We start from the raw sequence: 21,018 nt of genomic DNA, 5'->3' as shown, positions 1-21,018 counted from the left end.
AATTTATAAAGAACAAGGATACCAGTTTTATATACCAGACTCAATCCATAGTATTTTCAATTACTTGATATGCATGTGAAAATTGTACACTAAATAAGGAAGACTGAAAATAAAAAAACAACAACAAACCCATCAACACACCAAACAAACTCATATATTGCTACCTGCAGAAAGTGAAAGTGGGATCCACATCTCACAACCACACACACAAAATCAACTCAAGGTTGGTCAGAGACCTAGGGTAAAGCCCCGAACCATAAAGATCACAAGAGACAAAATGCGACCAAACTTACAAGTTCTAGCCTGTAGTACAAGTAGGCTGGCAAATAACAGCCAGAAAATGCACAAACAGGAGAGGATAACATTGATAAATAGGACCTTCTAAAGATTAAATTCCTATGTGCTTCAAAAATGTTTATATTGTATGTGAATTTTATATGCAAACTAATGCAAAATAAAAACAAAAACAACAAAAAACACGTTTTACCAGTAGGGTGAGAAGAAAACCTATTGACTGGGAAAAACCATTTGACAATGACATCTTGTACAGAGTTCTCCAATGAAAGTTTACAGAATACTACAGGGCCTCCACAAGAAAAAAAACTGATAACCCAGTTTTAAAATGGGCAAAACACATGGAAAGACTTTTCATAGAGGAAGACATTTGTATGGCCAACAGACACATGAAAAAGAAATGCTCAAAATCACTGACAATAAGAGAGATTCATATTGAAACCACAGTGAGTACAGTCTCAACCCAAGAGCACTGGCAAATTTTAACTCGACAGCAAGCAATAATTGTTGGAGAGGATGTAGGGAGATTAGAACTTTGAAAAGCACTTTGGCGTTTCCTCAAAAATTTAAAATATAAAAACTTCAAAAATTTAAAAATAGAAATTCCATATGACCTAGCTGTTCCACTGGTAGGTGTATACTGTGGAAAACAGAACTGAGACACAAAGGAAGATTTGTATACTGATGTTCATAGCAGTGTTATTCACAGTAGCAGGAACATGGAAATAGCCCAAATGTCCATCAACGAACAACTGGATTGAGAAAATTCACTCTTTGGAATACTATGTAACACTCAGGAGCAAAGATTTAAAAAAAAACAAACCCAAAACCAACCATATAAGATGGAAGAGAGTAGAGAGCATTATGCTGAGTGACCAAACTCAGTATTATAAGGACAAATACTGCATAAGATCATTATTGCATAAATACAGGGATAATTAGTAAGATGTGTATAAATGTCTAGTTAGGGTAGGGAGCGGGGTGGGGAAGGGAGTTGAGGGTGGGAGGAGGAAGAAATCAGAGGGTCGCAGAATTTGGTGGATAGAGGGAGAGGGTAAAGGAATTAGGAAAGATCTAGTGGAGATCTGAAAAGATGGGATAATAGTGGGTATAGATCAATGGTGATTAATTTTATAAGATACAGTGTATGGGAACAATTATATGAAGCACAATGTGAATGAATGAATGAATGAATGAATGTGCGAAACACCATATGTGTGAATTATGTATGCAAATCAATATAAAATTGATTAAAAACCCCACCTAATTTTAAGTGTAAAATTCAGTGATATTTTGATTATATTTGCAAGTTTAAGCTGAAGCTAAGGAAAGTAAAATCAAGCCCACAGGAACCAAAATATGACCTTGAATCTATCCCACCTGAATTTCAGAACCATCTTAGGAACAGGTTTGAGGCCTTGAATGCTAATGAGTGAAGACCAGATGAGTTATGGGAAGATATCAAGAATATCATCTAGGAAGAGTGCAAAAGGTGATTGCAAAGATGGAGGAGGAAGAAAAGACCAAAATGGATGTCAGAAGAGACTCTGAATATTGCACTGGAGCGCTGAGAAGCCAAAGTAGAAAGAAGAAATTAAGCTATTAATGAGCTGAACAGGAGATTTCAAAAGGCTGCCTGACAAGACAAAGTAAAGTATTATGATGAAATGTGCAAAGAGCTGGAGTCAGAAAATCAGAGAGGTTGAACACGCTCAGCATTTCTTGAGCTCAAGGAACTGAAGAGGAAATTCAAATCTCGAGTTGCAATACTTAGGGATGCTTTGGGCAGAATATTGAATGATCCTGCAAGTAGTAAAGGAAGATGGAAAGAGTATACAGAGTCATTATACCAAAAAGAATTGGCAGACACAGAAGAATTTAATGGAACAATGTATGAGCAAGAACCTATGGTGATGCAGGAAGAAGTTCAGACTGCTTTGAAAGAATTGGCTAAGAAAAGGTCCCAGGAATTGATGGTATACCAATTGACATATTTCAGTTAACAGATGCTGCCCTAGATGTGCTCACCAAGTTGTACCAAGAAATCTGGAGAACAACCACTTGGCCAACTGACTGGAAAAGATCTATATTTGTTCCCATGCCAAAGAAAGGTGATCCCCCAGAGTGTGGAAATTATCCAACAATATCATTAATATCACATGCAAGCAAGGTTTTGCTGAAGATTATCCAAATATGACTGGAACAGCACATCAACAGAGAACTACTGGAAGTGCAGGCTGGGTTTAGACAGGGCCATGGTTCTAGGGATATTGTAGTTAATGTTAGATGGATCTTGGCTGAAAGCAAGGAATACCAGAAGAATGTCTATCTTTGTTTCATTGATTATGCAAAGGCATTTGACTCTGTAGATCATAACAAACTGTGGCTGACTCTGAGAAGAATGGGAATCCCAGAACACTTGATTATGCTAATGGGAAATCTATACTTGGACCAGGAGGCAGTAGTCAGAACAGAGCAAGAAAACACTGCATGGATCAAAATTGGGAAGGGTGTATGCCAGGACTGTATCCTGTCTCCATACCTTTTCGATCTTTATGCAGAACAGGCTATCCGGGAGGCTGAGCTCTATGAGGAGAAATGTGTCATCAGGATTGGAGGAAGAATCATCAACAATCTGTGTTACGCAGATGACAGAACCTTGCTTGCTGAAACTGAAGAAAACCTGAAGCACTTGCTGTGGAAGGTCAGGGACTGCAGTCTTTGGTATGGATTGTGACTCATTATCAGGAAAACAAAGATTCTCACCACTGGGCCGATTGGCAGCATCGTGATGGATGGTGAAGAGATTGAGATTGTTCACAGTTTTGGTTTGTTTGGATCCACAGTCAGCACTCTTGGCACCAGCAGCCGGGAAATTAAAAGACGTATTGTGTTGGGAAAGTCTGTGGTTAGAGACCTCTCTAAAGTGCTGAAGTGTAAGAATGTCAATCTGGAGACTAAGGTGTGCCTTGTACCTGCCATGGTCTTTGCAATCATTTGCTATGCATCGGAGAGCTGGACGATGATTAGGTGTCATAAAAGGAGAATTGATGCTTTTTAGCTGTGGTGCTGGAGAAGAGTATTGAATATACCATGGACTGCTAGGAAAACGAACAGGTTTGTCCTGGAGAGGGTGAAGCTGGGCTGCTCCTTGGAGGCAAGGATTTTGAAGCTCATCTGACCTACTTTGGACATGTTGCAAGGAGGCACATGTCCTTGAAGAGGGACATCATGCTTGGGAGGGTAGAGGGACAGTGCAGGAGAGGAAGACCCTGAATAAAATGGATTGATTCAGAGACTGGGGTGATAATGGGGCAGTTGTGTCGGAGATGGTGAGATTGGCATAGGATAGGGCAGAGTTTAGGGCTGTTGTACATAGGGTTGCTATGAGTCGCAGGTGACTCGATGGCACATAGCAACAATAACATTTGTATTAATTATTTTAAAAAAGTATTGTTATATATAGAGCAAAACAGATACCAATTCATCACTCTCTACTATACAATTCAGTGAGACACTGACTATATTCATTGAGGTGTGTAACCATTCTCACTTCTTGTTTCTAAATTGTTTCTCCCATTAACATAGACTTACTGCTCCCTAAATTTTCTATCTAACCTTTCTAGTTGCTCTTGTCAATTTGATATAGCATATCCCAACTAAAGCTACTGCTGTTGGATTGAATCAGACTCATAGCAGTTCTCCATGGGTTTTCTGAGATTAAATCTTTCCAAGAGGTGACCACCCATCCTTCCCCTGTAGTGATTCTTCCTGCTGACATTTTGGTTAGAAGCCTAACATGCTATGACCTGTGCCAACAGGTCTCCTTTAATCCAACATGCTGTCATTGCCTTTGAATCAAAAAGAACTCATAGCTGACCCTTCTGTGGGTTTTCAAAGGCTGTAAATTTCACAGGAGAAAATTTAGTGCCCATCTTTCTCCCATAGAGAAGCTGGTGGATTTGAACTTGACACCTTTGGGTTGGTAGTGCCACACCCACCCACTAGACCACCTGAATTGTAAATTGTAAATTCAACATTGTTATTGTTATTGGGTTCCTTCAAGTTGAGTACAACTCATAGTGACTTTATGAACAACAGATTTGAACCCTATCCTATCATTTGCCATCCTTATCATCTCTGACACACTACTGTGTCATTCCAGCTCATTAGAGGTCTTTCTCTCTTGCTGACCCTCCACCTTTCCAACCATGGTATCACTTTCCAAGGAGTAATTTCTCCTAGCAACATACCCAAGGCATGAGAGATAGAACTTTGCCATCGTTGCCTCCAAGGATCACTCTGGCTGCACTTTCCCCGAGACATATCTATTTGTTCTTTTGGAATTCCTGGGATGTTCAGTACTGATCTCCAACAACATAGCTCAAAGGTATCAATTTTCCTCTGTCATTCTTATTTATTGTCAAGCTCTCAGTAGTATAGCAATTGATTGAAAAGACCATGGCCTGAATCAGGTGCATCTTAGTAGTCAAATTGACACCATTGCTCTTCAGTACTTTGGAGAGGTCACTGACAACAGATTAACCACCGCAATAAGCCTTTTGTTTTCTTGACTGCTGGGACCAATGGTATTGATTGTTGATCCAATTAAGATGAAATCCCTGACAATTTTAGTCCTCTTCCCGTCTATAATGTTGCCGACTATTGGCCCAGTGTTGAGGAGCTTTGTTTTCTTAATGTTGAAATGTAATCCATGTTGAATGCTGTAGTCCTTGATCTTCTGTAGCAAGCATGTCAAGTCCCACTCACTTTGAGCAAGCATGGTTGTGTCCTCTGCATAATGCAGATTGTTGATGACTTTTTTTACCATTCTGATTGCACTGATACTCCTTTGTAGAGTCAAGTTTTATGAATAATTTCCTCAGCACACAGATTAAATAGGTATGGAGAAAGAATACAATCCTAACACACATTTCCTGATTTTAAACCATGTAGGTTTCACTTTTGGGGGAGGTTTTATATATGCACAATTAAGTGTTCTGAAATTCCCATTCTTTGCAGTGTTTGTTATGATCCATTGTTTGTTATGATTCACACAGTCAAATGACTTTGCAGAGTCAATAAAATCAGATAGACATTCTTCGTGTATTCTGTTTCCAAGAAGGGTGATCTAGCAGAATATGAACATTACCAAACAATATCATTAATATCACACACAAGCAAAATATTGCTGATGATCATCCAAAAATTCTTTGTAGTACATTGACAGGCAACTTCCAGACATCTAAGAAGAGGCCATGGCACCGTGGAACGCAGCATACTTAAAAGAGCACAATGAAGGAGTTTATCTTTTGCTTTTCAAAGAGGGGAGCTAACTGGGGGTGGGGGGAGCAGTAGAGAAAAAAGTGCAACAATGAATGAATGGAAATCCAAAATCTCTGTAAATGTTCATTAAAATGAAGAAATTTTTTTTTAAAAAGAGCACAATTCTCAAGGCAGACATTCTTTGCTAGATAAGCTATAGTTTGCTTTAAGAGAACTTCAGGAAACATTTTTGGTTTAAGCTTTAAAGATCATCTCAGCACAATTTTAAAGAATTCTTGTAGCCTCCCTAACTGAATTTCATGGAGTATGAAATTCTCTTCTTTCTCTACCCTGATTAGATTAGGATTCTTCTATAGGATCTTGGATCGAAGTGTTCAGTACTGGTCAATGGACACCTGGTAGTCTTTGTCTCCTGACAGCAGTCTCCTGACACACTGCATTTTCTTCCTCTGTGCTTAATGGATTGAAAACATGGGAATCATGCCATCCTGTATTTTAAAACTACTCTGTGAGGAACAAATTCTAGGAGACCAAGAATGTAAGAAGGACCATCTTACATGTCTGTCCATCAGGGAGAGAAGAATGAAGTTACTGGAATTCATGGGATTAAAAATTTTGTTATCTATCTAATCAATAGAATGTTGTTTTTCAAATCATATAAAGATTGAGTGGGAGCTGACTCTTAGCTAGCTAACAGTGTAGCAGATTTGCAGAGGCTGTAAATTCCATGGGAGGAGATTGTACATCATTTTCCTGTGGAGCTGCCGGTGGATTTGGTGGATTTGAACCACCGGAGGGGCAGCCTCTTTGGGTTAGCAGCCTCTCTCCCTACAGACTACACTACCAGAGCTCAGTTTTGATAAAAGTGAATTTAAAATGAGAAATCAATAAGGAGTTAAAAATCTGAAGCATCCTGATCACCAAAAGTGTTTATGTAATTAGTATGCTTTATTCATGAAATAATATTAAGGAAAATCTTCTGCAATGTAATTTTTAATTTCTACAGATTTATGATGTAAAGAAAAGTGATAGGTTGCAGCCCAAAGGTCACTATCAGAGAAGTGCTGTTCTATTTTTAATGAAAGTTGGATTTAAAAATTAGCATTCAGACCTTGCCATAGGTAATATTAAATATAGAGAAAAGTGAACAGAGTCTGTCAGCAGGATGGAATTTAAGAACCATCAGAACTAGACAGATCTTGCTGAGCAGCTCCTGATTTAATAATTAAACAAGGTAGAGTTCAAGGCATGGCTTAAGATGAAAGATGGGACTGTCACTGAGAATTAGTTTCTCTGTGTTGTTGCTCTTACCGGCTTTTTTCTTTTATGTTGAGTCTTGTTTTGTTTCAGTGTTGTTTATTTTAAATAGACACTTCTGTAGCTTACTAGACGAGTATCTTTTGATACTGGCTGGGTTGGTTTTTTTTTATGTGTGAAAGTCATAGTTAAAATACAGAAGCAGTGGGTTTTTAAAAGAAATATTAGCACTTGTAAATACAGATACAATAACAGGATGATTAGATGCTCTGTGAAATGGTTGTAAAATAATAGGCTTCTGTTCATATCAGGGTGTAGACACACTCTGATTATGTGTAGCCTTATTGAGAGTCTAGGCTCTGTTAGTAGAATTTTGAACTTTTTAAAAAATTTTATTTTAAGGATTTTTTTAAATTTTTATTTTGTTTTATTATTTTTTGTGTGTACCGTCAAATCGAATCTGACTGGTACAGGAGGAGATTGTCCCTCCTTCTCCAGCAGAGCATCTGGTGGATTCGAACCATGTATCTCTGGGATTGCAGTGTACCTTCTTGCCACTAGGCCACCAGAGCTCCCTCAAACATTTTTTTTTAATGTGGACCTTTATGACAGTTTGGTGAGGTCTCTGCACTCCTTCCTCCCCACCAGCCATCTATTAGTTTTCCACACTCTGGTTGCTTGTTTGTTGCTATGATGCTGGAAGCTATGTCAGCAGTATTTGAACTAGCAACAGGATCACTAATAGTGGAGCAGTTTTGTAGAGCTTCTAGAATAAGACAGATTATGAGGGAGGACATGGTGGTATTTCCAAGAAAATTGGCTGTGAAGCCCTTAGAAATAACAGGAGAACATTGTGTGAGCTCGGCCAGAAGATGAGCCTCTCTGGCTGGAAGGTGAAGTGCTAGAAATATGACTAGCAAAGAGGTACTTCCTCAGAGTAGAGTTAGATTTAAGCCCATGGGTGGATACAACTTTCAGGACTTTCATTTACTGCTATGGCCTAACTCAAAGGGAGAAGAAACAGCTGTAAATTACTCGTAATTGGCATGTAGAATGTATGAAGTATGAAGCCAGGAGAATTAGAAGTTGTCAGAGATGAAATGGAACACAAATATCAATCTGTCAGGCATTAAGTGAGTGGAAATGGCCTGGCATTGGCCATTTAGAATCAGTCAGTCATCTGGTCTACTATTCAGAGGTTTACAAGCACAGCACAGATTGTGAGGATGGTGCAAGGTGAGTGGCATTTCTTTCTGTTGAACATTAAATGGCTATGAGGTGGAACTGAGTTGATGGCACTGAAAATCAACGGCAGGGAAGACCAGTTAGTAAGACAGTTATTAAAAGGTACCCACTGGACAATGACTAAGAATGACAGAAGGAGAAAGAATTGATGTCTTTGAATTGTGGTGCTGGAGAAGAGTCTTGAACATACTGTGGACCACCAAGAAAACAAATAGGTCTGTCTTGGAGAGGGTGAAACCACATTTCTCCTTGAAGGCTAGGATTTTGAAGCTCTGTTTCACATACCTTGGGCACATGGCCAGGAAAGACCAGTCCTTTGAGAAGGACATCATGCTCAGAAGAGTGGACAGACAGTGCAGGAGAGGAAGACCTGGATGATATGAATTGATAGAGTGACTGGGGCAATGAGGGTAGGTGTGTTGGAATCAGTGAGACTGGCTCAGGACAGGGCAGGCTTCAGAGCTGCTATACACAGGGTCACTATGGGTAACAGGTGATTTGATGGCATATAACAATAACAACAACTACTAATGTCAACAATGAAGGGAAGATTTTATCCCCAATTTTTTTATTATATATACTACCAATTTTTATTCAGAGTGTATTTTTTCTTTAAATAAAATTATATACTGGTTTACTTATAAAGTTTGTTTACGTTGCTTTTTACACTAGATCTTTTCCATTTCCTTTACCCATTCCTCTCTCTACCCATCAAATTGTGTGACTATGATTATCCCCCTGCCCATCTCCGCTTTCTGCTTTTACCCCCTTGCAACCTCATACCCGTTTCACTAGTTATCTATTTCTACGATAATGGTCTTAATACAGTATTTGTCCTTATTGGACTGAGTCCGAAATGTATCATGCATGCAATCAAGGTACATTGATTAGAACGTGAATGTTGCCTCAGTAGTTGGAAAATATGGTGCTAGTGACTCAGATGATGTAGATCAAAAAACAAAACCAGTGACTTACACATCTCAAGTATCTTTTTTCAGCAACAAAAAGGGTGACTATATACATGAACTTCACCTGATGAGATGCACAGGAATCAAATTAACAACATCTGTGATAAGAAGCTATCTATCATCAGTCAGAACAAGGTCAGAGACCGATTGTGGAATAGACCATCAGTTACTTTTATGTGAGTTCAAATTAAAGCTGAAGAAAATGAAAACAAGTCCATGAAAACCAGAGAACAACTTAAATTTAGAAACCATGTCAAGTCCTGACGATGAAAGGCCATGCAAGCTGTGGGATGACATCAAGGACATCAGTCGTGATGGAAGCAGAAGGCCACTACAAGGTCCGGAAAGAAAGAAAATCTCAAAATGGAAGTCAGAAGAGGTTCGGAAACTTGGCAGTTCATTGTATTACAGGTAAAGCAGTTTGAATAAGTGATCATGTAAGAGTTGAACAGAAGAGACTGAAGTGCAGGTTGAGAAAATAAATGAACATGAAATATACCAAGATGTGGAGTTAGAAAACCCCTTTAATAAGAATGCTTTTTGACATTTCCCAAGCTGAAGGGACTGAAGAAAAAAATGCAAGCCTCATGTTATTGAAAGATTCTGTGAATAAAAGACTTAACAACCCAGGGGCCATCAAAAAAAGATGAAAGGAGTACAGAGAGGAGTGTACCAAAGCTATCGGGCTAACATTTAACTCTTTGAGGGGATAGGGTATCATCAAGAACTGTACTGAAGGAAGATGTCCAGTTTGACCTGAGAGTATTGGTAAAAATCAAGATTCTAGGATTTGACAGAGCACCACCAATTGAGATGTTTCGAAAAACAGAGGCAAGGCTAGAAGTGCCCACTTATCTATGCCAAGAAATGTGGAAGACCACCACTGGGCCAGTCAAATGGAAGTGGTACTTATTTGTGTCCATTTCAAAGAAAAGTGACTCAATAAAATTTTGAAATGAATGTTGTTATGTGCCGTCGAGTCGCTTGCGACTCATAGAGACTCTATGTATAACAGCTCTAAACTCTGCTCTGTCCTGTGCCAGTCTCTCTGTCTCCGACACACTCAACCCGATTGCCCCAGTCACCGAATCAATCCATCTCCCAGAGGGCCTTCCCCTTCTGTGCTTGCCCTCCACCCTCCCAAGCTCCTCCAAGGACCAATCCCTCCTTACAACATGACCAAAGTATCTCAGACGAAGCCTCAGAATCCTTGCCTCCAAGGAGCAGCCCGGTTTAACCCTCTCCTGGATGAATCTGTTTGTTTTCTTGGCAGTCCATGGCACTCTCAGCACTCTTCTCCAACACCAAAGCTCAAAAGCGTCAATTCTCCTTCTATCCTCCCTGGTCATTGTCTAGCTCTCTGATGCATAACAAGTGATTGCAAAGACCATGGCCTGTACTAGATGCATCTTAGTCTCTAGAGACACACCTTTGCTCTTGAGTACTTTAGAGAGGTCCCTAACAGCAGACTTTCCCATGGCAACATGTCTTTTAATTTACTGGCTGCTGGTGCCAAGAGTGTTGATTGTGGCGCCAAGCAGACTAAAGCTGAGAACAATCTCAATCTCCTCACCATCCATCCTGATGCTGCCAGTTGGTCCAGTGGTGAGAATCTTTGTCTTCCTGATATTGAGCCTCAATCCATATTGAAGGCTGCAGTCCTTGACCCTCAAGAGCAAGCACCTCAGGTCCTCCTCAGTTTCAGCAAGCAGGGTTGTGTCATTTGCATAATGCATATTGTTTATAGATCTTCCACCAATCCTGATGCCACATTTCTCCTTATAGAGCCCAGCCTCCTGGATGATCTGTTCTGCATACAGGTTGAAAAGGTATGGAGACAGGACACATCCCTGGCATACGCCCTTCCCAGTTTTGAACCATGCAGTGTTTCCTTGCTTTGTTCTGTCGACTGCCTCTTGAAATGAATAGCATAGTTAATATCACATGCAAATGAAATTTTACTAAAGATAATTACAAAACAACTGCAGAACTATGTCAGCAGGGAATTGCTAGAATATTCAAGCTAGTTTCAGAAGAACACTTGGAACAGAACAGAGTAAGGTGATACAATAACCTTTAATTCAGGAAAGGTTTGATCAGCCTTGTGTCTTTTCAATATGCTTATTCAGTCCGTATGCAGAGAAAGTAGTGTGAGAAGCTGGATTATATAAAGATGACTGAAACATCAAGGTTGGTTTCATTAACACCCTGTATTATGCAGTTGTCCCCTGGCTGTGGGGATAGCAGACCACCACCCAGAGCACCCTAAGCACTTTACCATTGGCTGCTAACCTAGAAGTTGGCAGTTCAAATCCAGCCATTGGCCTGGAGGAAGAAGCCCTGGAAACCCGCTTCTGGAAAAGTCATTGCTAAGAAAACCCTTCTGAGAAGTTCTGATTTAGCAGCTGGTCACTGTGAGGTAGGTTCAGATGGACAGTAGATCACATCAACAACCACAAGTTATGCTGACCATCTTTTCATATGTTTATTTTGCATTGGCATGTCTTCTTTTTAAGGTGTCTATGCCTATCTTCTGCCCATTTTAAAAATTAAGTTATTTTTCAGTTAGGCTTTTAAGAGTTATTTGTAAATTTAGCATACTCATCCATCCTTATCAAGTATATATTTTCAAGTATTCTGGCCTGTGGCTTTTTTCATTTTTCTAGCTTTTCTAAATTTATATAGACACCGGATTGGTCTGAATTTCCAAGTCATCATTATATTGTTGTTAGGTACCATTATGACCCTATGAACAACAGATCTGAACCCTGTCCGATCTGTGCCATCCTCACACTTCCTGACACACAAGAGCCTATTGCAGCAGTCACTGTGTCATACCGAATTGGGCTGAATTTCTAAGTCATCATTGTATTGTTGTTAGGTGCCATTATGACCCTGTGACCCTATCTGAACCCTGTCCGATCCTGTGCCATCCTCACACTTCCTGACACACAAGAGCCCATTGCAGCAGTCACTGTGTCAGTCCATCTAGTTGAGGTTTTTCCTCTCCTTTGCTGAATCTATCCCTTTCCGAGCATCGTGACCCTCTCTGAGGAATAGCCCCTCTCAGCAACATGCCTGAAGTATGTGAGGCGAAGTTTTATCATCTTTGCCTCCAAACAGCACTCTGGCTGCACTTTCTCCAAGACATATTTGTTTGTTCTTTTGGCAGCCCATGGGATGTTCAGTGTTCTTCTCCAACACCACAGCTCAAATGCATCAATTCTTTGTCATCTTTATTCATTGTCCAGCTCTCAGATGCAAGGCAATTGATCGGAAAGACTATGGCCTGAATCAGATGCACCTTAGTGCTCAAACTGACATCATTACTCCTCAGTAATTTGGAGAGGTCACTAAGTGCACAATTTTTCAATGCAATACTTCTCCTCACTTCCTGACTGCTGCTACCAAGGGTGCTGAGTCACCACTATACAACGCTGACATTCTTCAGTGTGCTTTTGGTGGCAATAAGCCTATTTTTAAAAGTACCTTTTGGAGCTTTGGCAAAGCTGCCTAGTCATTTAAAAATAATTGAGAAAGGTGAAATTCATGTAGTATAAAATGATGTTGTGGGAATTATAATAATAAACATTTTAAAGTCAACAGCTTAGTGATATTTAGTACTTTTACAGGGTTGCACGATTACTACCTCTATCTGGTTTAAAATATTTCTGTCATTCTACAGCAAAATCCTTTACCCATTAAACAGTTCATCTCCATTCTTCTCTCACCCCAGTCCCCAGCAACCACTGATCTGTCTTTATAAATTTATTTATTATGCATATTTTCGAGGAATGAAATAATACAATATGTGACCTTCAGTGTGTGACTTTCTTTCATTCAGCATAACATTTTCAAGATTAATCAGTACTGCTCCTTCTGTTTTTTGCTTGAATAGCGTGTCATTGTGTGTATATTCCACAGTATGTTTATTCATTCATTCATTGGTGAGCAATGGAAGCCCTTTTTAAAGATTTCCTTTTAAACAAAGAGTTAGTGTTTCTGGGTTTGTGGCTTCTTGAATATTAAGGGCTCAAGGTAAGGATGATTTGACACAGTTAAGAACATCATATTTAGATGAAGCCAAAGAGGGTCTCTCCAATGAGTCTTTCAAGGTCATCTTCCCATTAGTGGCTTAGAGGAGTTTTGGAGTAGGAGGGCACTTTGCAGTCTGACTGATACATATACCAGATGACTTTGAAATGACATTTTCGGTTACCGCTAGTATTTGTTACCTGTAATTCTCCTCCATCTATATCCAGTTTATTAATACCTAAACTTTTGTGCAGTGTTGAAACTGCACAGTACCTTTGCAAAATGAAGATCGCAGTTGATTTGTCAAGTGCTCACTTGGGCCCTTGGCCCGGGAGTTTGTGCTGCTCCTGTACTTGGTGGACAGCAGGGCCCACCGAACCTCCATCCTCTTGTGATGCCGCGGTGTCTTTGATAGTCTACTGCTACTTTCATATGGTGAAAAAGTTTGTAATCTTTATTCCTTTAAATATTTAATCTGCTTTAAATATTCATCTGATAATTTGAGAACCGCAGAGTCGGTGGAGTCGGCTTCAGTTCATAGCAACCCTCCTCTGGATTTCCGAGGCTGTGAGTGTGTAGCCTGAGACTGTTTATTTTTCTCCTGTAGAGCAGCTGGTGGAGTAAAGCACTGAAGACGGCATTCTGGTTGGCGGTGAATCACCCTATCCCATCAGAGGTCCTGAAGTTCTACAGCCTGAATCGGGCCTTCTGAGTTAATGGCTTCCCCTCTCCCTGGTTGATTTGCATTTGTGACTTGCTCTGTGAACACTGGTGATCTTTGATTTGTTGTTGGTTGACTCTGACTTGTAGGGACCCTCCCTGTACAACAGCACGAACCCAGCTCAGCCCTGTGCCTCCCCCTCCCTGCTGGGCCCAAGCCCCTGGTTGCAGTGCGCTATTACTTCACCACCTTGAGCCTCTCCAGCTTACCTCTCCCTGGACCTTCTGTTGTGCCCAGCGTGCTCTCTCTCCAAGGGACTGGAACTTCCTCATCACATGCCCTAAGTTTGTGGGTCAAAGCCTTGTCACCCTCACGCCCAGTGAACGCTCGGGCTGCACTTCAAGACAGAATTGTTCATTCTTTATTTTTTTCCTTTCAATCACATAATTTTATTTCTCTATTTTAAAAACCTTTGAAATTTATTCTTATTTTATTTTTTTAATGTGTCCACTTTTAAATTTTTTTTTTTGCTTTGCTTATAAAGATCATATACATGGTGTTTTACAGTATTCTTTATTCACATTACATTTCATACAATCATTCTCATGCATTATGTTTTATAAAATTAATCACCATTGGACCTTGCCTGTCATTACCCTGTCTGTTCGCCTGGGTCTTTCCTGTTTACTACCCTCTCACCCAATCCACACATCAAACTGTGTAGCCTTGTGGTTTCACCCCTACCTTGTCTCTTCCCACCCCTCCTTGAGTTCCCATATATGTTTTACTAGTTATTCTTCTGTTTTTACAATAGTGATCTTATGCAGTATTTAACCTTAGGAGACTGTGTTAGTCCACTCAGCATAATATTCCCAAGCCTCTCCCAAGTTGTGTAGTTGTTCCTGAGTGCTGCATAGTATTCCATTGCATGACTATACCACAATCTCTCAGTCCGTTCCATTGTGGTTGATATTTGGGTTGTTACCATGTTCTTGCGATGGTGAATAACACTGTTATGAACATTGGTGTACAACTCTCTGTTTGTGGCTCACTTCTAATTTCCTTGAGGTGTACTTCCAGGAGTGGAATAGCTGGGTCATATGGGGTTTCTGTGTTCAGCTTTGTGAAGAAATGCCAAATTATTTTACAGAGCAGTTAATTTTCATTTATTGATTTTTGAGTCACATATTTCTAATAGAGAGGCACACTAAAAAAATTTAACCTGTATGTTTTCCCCCCAATTTATTTTTATTTTATATTGATATGATTGCTCACAGCTTCAGTTTGCTCGGCTCCACAGTCAACACTCTTGGCACCAGCAGTCAGGAAATAAAAAAGCATATCGCGATGGGAAAGTCTGCTGTTAGGGACCTCTCTAAAGTACTCAGGAGCAACGGTGTCTCTCTGGAGACTAAGGTGTGCCTGATACAGGCCATGGTCTTTGCAATCACTTGTTATGCATCAGAGAGTTGGACAATGACTAGGGAGGACATAAGGAGAGTTGATGCCTTTGAGCTGTGGTGCTGGAGAAGAATACTGAATGTACCATGGACTGCCAGGAAAATAAACAGATTCATCTTGGAGAGGATTAAACCAAGCTACTCCTTGGAGGCAAGGATTCTGGGGCTTCGTCTGACATACTTTGGACATGTTGCCAGGAGGGACGGGTCCTTGGAGAGGGACATCATGCTTGGGAGGGTGGAGGGGCAGCGCAGGAGGGGAAGACCCTCTATGAGATGGATTGATTCGGTGACTGGGTAATCGGGATGGGTGTGTCAGAGGTGGTGCGGTTGGTGCAGGATAGAGCAGGGTTTAGGGCTGTTGTGCACAGGGTCGCTATGAGTCGCAAACAACTCGACGGCACATAACAACAACAAACAACATTGATATGCACTCAAAATTTGTATACATTGTGTACATTCATGTGCCTTGTATTTCACACATTCCTACATTCACATAAATAATCACTCATGTACATTATGGAATTATTCATTCTTTAGTTGATCTTACTCAGGGAGAATTCTGTAAACAAAAAAGTTTGGATCATTTCTCGGTCTGTTAGTCGGTGTTTAATAATTACATGTGGAGCTGCTAACTACAAGGTCAGCACTTGAAATCTAATCACTGCTCTGCAGGAGACTGATGGACAGTCTCTTCTTTCTGAGATGTTCTTTTACCATTGTATCTATTTTAATTTTAGAAATTTTTATTTGAGTGAAAGTTTACAAATGATTTTTTTCTTTCAAACATTCATGCACATTTAGTTTTATAACATTCACTGCAACACACATAATGTAGTTGTACTTTACCACTTCCCGATAAATCTGATTCCCATTCATCCTTCTACATTTCTGTTTTCCCTTCCTTTAATAACACTGTGTAGAGTATATTCCGTATTGTACTTTGTGTTTCCCTTAATACATTAAATATGTATTATCTACTTTTAATCCTCTCACCCTCCCTTAACAACTCTAGTAAACATCTAAGAATGATTTTATCTGTGTGTAAACATTGCTTTAGTCATTGGCCAGCTGTCAGATGCATAGCAAGCAATTGAGAAGATTATGGCCTTGATCAGGTGCACCTCAGTCTCTAGACTGCATCATTGCTCAGCATTCTGGAGCAGTCCCTGACAGAAGACTTTCCTAAAGATGTAATTTAAATATACTGACATTTACTTTTTTTAGGTGTTTAATTAAATGAGTTTTGACAGAGATATACAGTCATATAGCTAATACCATAATCAATAATATTTTATCACCTTCAGAAATTGAGAAAGTAGACCTTTTATACTTGGAGACCTTTTACTTCTCTTTTAGGGTGAAAGCATTTAGTTTTTCACAGTTAGCTATTTTTGTCAGATTTGTTTTTGTAGATTCCTTTTTATCACATTGAAGAAGTTCCGGTTTAGAAAGTCTGTGTCTTAATTTGATGTTAAAATATCAAGTGCTTTTTCTCTTTGTGTTGAGATGATTGTGCTCTTTCTTTGCTTTAGACTATTAATATGGGGCATGGTGTTAGTTGAGTTTTAAATGTTAAGCCAGCCTGATCCTTTCCCTGGTCAAGTGGTTGTATTGTTGTTTGGTGCCGTTGAGTTGAGTCTGACCGCTAGCAACCCTATGAACGACAGATCTGAATGCTGTCCTATCCTGTACCATCCTGACACATCCTGACACACTAGAGCCCAAAGCAGCAGTCACTGTGTCAGTCCATCTGGTTGAGGGTTTTCCTCTCCTTTGCCAGCCCTCTATCTTTTCAAGCGTGATATCCATCTCCAAGGAGTCTCCTCTCCTAGCAACATGCCTGAAGTGTATGAGGCGAAACCTTATCGTCTTTGCCTCCAAGGAGCACTTTGGCTGACCTTTCTTCAATACAGTATGTATTTGTTCTTTTGGCTGCTCCTGGGATGTTCAGCACTCTTCTCCAACACCACAGTTCAAAGGCATCAATTTTTCTTCTATCCTTAGTCATTGTCTAGCTCTCAGATGCACAGTAATTTATCAGAAATACCATGGGCTGAATCACATGCATCTTAGTCCTCAAACTGACAACATTGCAACTCATGGTGACCTTAGGTACAATAGCCCTAAACCTACCCCTGTTTACCCAGTCACTGAATCAATCCATCTCATCGAGGGTCTTCCTCTCCTGTCCTGTCCCTGCACCCTCCCAAGCATGATGGCCCTCTCCAAGGACTGGTCCCACCTTGCAACATATCCAGATTATGTCAGACGGAGCTTCTGAGTCTTTGCCTCCAGGGAGCAGCCTGGTTTCACACTCTCTAGGATAAACCTGTTTGTTTTCTTAGCAGTTCATAGTATATTCAGTACTCTTCTCTAGTATCATAGCTCAAAAGCATCAATTCTCCTTCTATCATCCCTAGTCATTGTCCAGCTCTCTGATGCATAGAAAGTGATTGCAGCAACCACAGAGGTGCGTGGTTCAAATCCACCAGATGCTCTGCTGAAGAAAGAGGGACAATCTCCTCCTGTACCAGTCAGATCCAATTTGACGGTACACACATAAAAATAATTATAATAATAATAAAAATTTAAAAAAGTGATTGCAGAAACCATGGCCTGGATCAGACGCACCTTAGTCTGACCGACATCATTACTCTTCAGTGCTTTGGAGAGGTCTCTGACAGCAGACTCTCCTAGTGCAATACATCTTTTAATTTCCTGGCTACTGGTGCCAAGACTGTTGATTGTGGAGCCAAGCAAACTAAACCTGTTAACGATCTAAGTCTCTTGACCATCTATCATGATACTGCCAGTCGGCCTGGTGATGAGAATCTTTGTTTTTTTTTTATTTTGAGCTTCAATCCATATTGAAGCCTGTAGTCCTTGACTTTCTGCAGTAAGAGCCTTAGGTCCTCCTCAGTTTCAGCAAGCAGGGTTGTGTCATCTGCATAATGCAGATTGTTGATGAGTCTTCCTCCAATCCTAATGCCACATTTCTCCACATAGAGCCCAGAGCCCAGGCTCGCAGATAATCTTTTCTGTACATAGATTGAAAGGGTATGGAGATAGGACACATCCTCTTTTCCCAATTTTGAGCCAGTGTTTCCTTACTCTGTTCTGACGACTGCCTCTTGGTCCAAGTACAAGTTTATTATTAATATAGATAGATAAATTTGTGTAGATTAAATTATGTTTTCTTATCAATTATATTTATATTAATGAAAATGTTAGTATTCAGTTATCTTTCCCTTAATATCTTTTTCACATTGTGAAAATGAATTAAAGAGCACTTTTTTTATCTTCTAAAAAAATAGTATTTATACTATTGCTCTTTTACTTTCATCATCAGAAGATATGGATTTTAAAAAAATCATATTTTTTTCATCAATTGAGATAATAATATGGTCCTTTTTTAAACTTTCATTAAAAGGGGTTTATTCATTGTTTGATTTTCTTGTGTTGAACTGTAGTTCTTATTATATTCTCATCAGGTTTATAGCCTGTTTCCCACAGAATATTTTCTCTTACCTAAGACTTAGTCCCTATAAAAAGAGCCTATTTTCTCAAGCCTTCTTTTTATTCCCATTTGACAGTATCATCTTTTTTTTTTCTGGACGCTAGATTTTTAACCTGAAAAGACTTTCCATTTTTTTTTACTTCTCATCTTTCTTTCTATATTTCACTCAGTCAGGCTTTTATGAATATATTTTTGTATCTGTTTTTCTCCCTTCTGTTTCCACAGCTACCATTTGAATCTAAGCCATTGTTTCATCATTCCTGGACTCTTCCAGCAACCTGCCAGTTGCTGTCCCTTTCTCTATATCCCACGGGTGCAATTTATCCTGTTTCCCATGATTGAGAACTTGAATTCCTGATCTAATGCCCACCAGAACTTATGCTTATAAACCATGTCCTTTAACGAATTCCAGATTGGCCTTTTTTGTGCCACCATGGAGTTCTCATTGTGGTGTTCTCTTTGCAAACAAGGTAACCTGTGTATTAATCTCTATATAGTTATTGATTCCCTCTCTGAACCTGTTGGCATGTATTGTCACATGGTTAACAGCCTGAAAAGCAGCACGGTTTCTTTTGGAGTAATTTTTCCTCCTTTTTGAAAACTTCATTATATATTGTATTCTCTCAGCTCTTTCTATTAACATTTTTAAAGCTAAATATTATTGCTGTTCTCATTATAATTCATAATATATATAAACTTTTATACTTACTTTGTGCCTAGAATTGTGTGTAAAACAATTCAGAAAATGCTTTTAACGAAATATGATTATGTGAAAATGGAGGCAGAGATTGACAAGTCAAGGAAGGTTGAAACCACCAGAAGCTGGAAGGGGCAGGCAAGCCTTTAGGGAAAGTGTAGGCCTTGTAACATCTTCATTTCAGCTCTTTTAACATCTTGATTTCATATTTACAGCATGTGAAACTACGTGAGAATAAATTTCAGTTGTTTTAAGCTACATATTTGTTATATAGGTAGTTCTTGATCTATAATACAGTTGAGTTTCAATAAACTACACAATGTGAAAAAAAGGAAATCATAAATTAGTAGAAATCCTGGTGACCATCAGTTTTCTGCCCTTTCTTGTCTTTAAAGACTTCTTCATTTTTGGACTTGTTGATCTCTTTTGTCATAAGGGCCAGGTGAGTCCTTCTCTCACTGTACCAATTGTACATTGACGTTCATGTCTCCCTCTTCCACATGCAGAGTCTTGTGATTATATAAAGTCTACCTGGGTAATAGACAATATTCATCTCAGAGTCAATTGTTCAGCCCCCTTAATTCCACCTGCAACTTTAATTCCTTAACTGCTTTTTGCCATGTAACAACATACTCATATTTTGTAGATTAGCACATGGACATCTGTGTGTGGCCCTTGTTCTGCCTACTATAAACTCCAAGTTTTTGTACTGAAATTATTGTTCTATAGTTATCTAAGGGTACATTAAGTAAAATAACTTGGTCCTTCATTTACTCTTCCATTCTATCCACAATCTTTAGGGAGCTCATGCCTAGTTTTGCGACCTTGGACAAGATAGTTAGAATCTGTCAGCGTCATTCTGAGTCTTTAAAGTGGTAATACATGTTGCAGAAGTTTTGTGAGGAATGAAGAAATATGGGTAGAGGCAATATATAATTTATAAGCCTATTTAAGTTACTGATTTATTCTCCTTGTTATGAAAGAATAGGAAGAATGGAAGAGGAGCTAAACTTCTTGGTTCTTGCTTCTTTTGCTCCAGTGTTAATTAATTTCTAGTTTATAGATCACTTCTTTATAAATCTATCTGAGGTCACCTTGAAACTTTTGTAGGAGAAGGAGATGGGGCTTTTCAACAAGAGAAGGAAATGCAAGTAGGTGAGCATGTGAGAAAAGATGGAGGCAGCCAGATGCTAAACCTGAGAAGCTAGGATCAGTAAAGAGTTTTTGTTTGCATTTGTACCAGCATATTTTGGGCTTTCTGGGTTCCCAAATGCGGATAACTGCCCTGTAGCATGAGAAGTTGGAAACTTGGGCAAAAATTCCAGGGGTCAGCCCTTCCACTAAGAAATGCAGGTACAAATCTTTAAAAGGATTATAAAGAGCTAGAAAGGGATTTCCACAGACCTCAAGAAGAGAGGCAATTTATGGAAAGTTTTTTTACCTACAGTAGCAAAGGTATTTTTACCTCTTCTGTTATTAAATATCTAAATATAAAAGAAACCTAAAATAGCAGCTCTGACTCAATTTTCAGTCTAATCTGATTCTCTCTAGAAGCTATTTACACTGGATAACGTGATAAACTTTCTGATCCACTT

At 39.4% G+C, this 21,018-nt stretch overlaps 1 protein-coding gene across 1 annotated transcript in view; it reads left to right on the top strand.

Moving 5' to 3' along the window:
- CEP112 (centrosomal protein 112kDa) overlaps positions 1-21,018 on the top strand; it is a 489,757-nt gene that overhangs the window by 99,741 nt on the left and 368,998 nt on the right. The gene's annotated exons all lie outside the window — the stretch shown is intronic.

The sequence above is a fragment of the Elephantulus edwardii genome, unplaced genomic scaffold (genome assembly GCF_000299155.1).
Source record: "Elephantulus edwardii isolate Elephantulus edwardi_28Jun2011 unplaced genomic scaffold, EleEdw1.0 scaffold00048, whole genome shotgun sequence".
In the NCBI taxonomy this organism is placed as follows: Eukaryota; Metazoa; Chordata; class Mammalia; order Macroscelidea; family Macroscelididae; genus Elephantulus; species Elephantulus edwardii.
The sequence above is the reverse complement of the archived record's forward strand: the minus strand, read 5'-3'. Positions and strand labels throughout refer to the sequence as shown.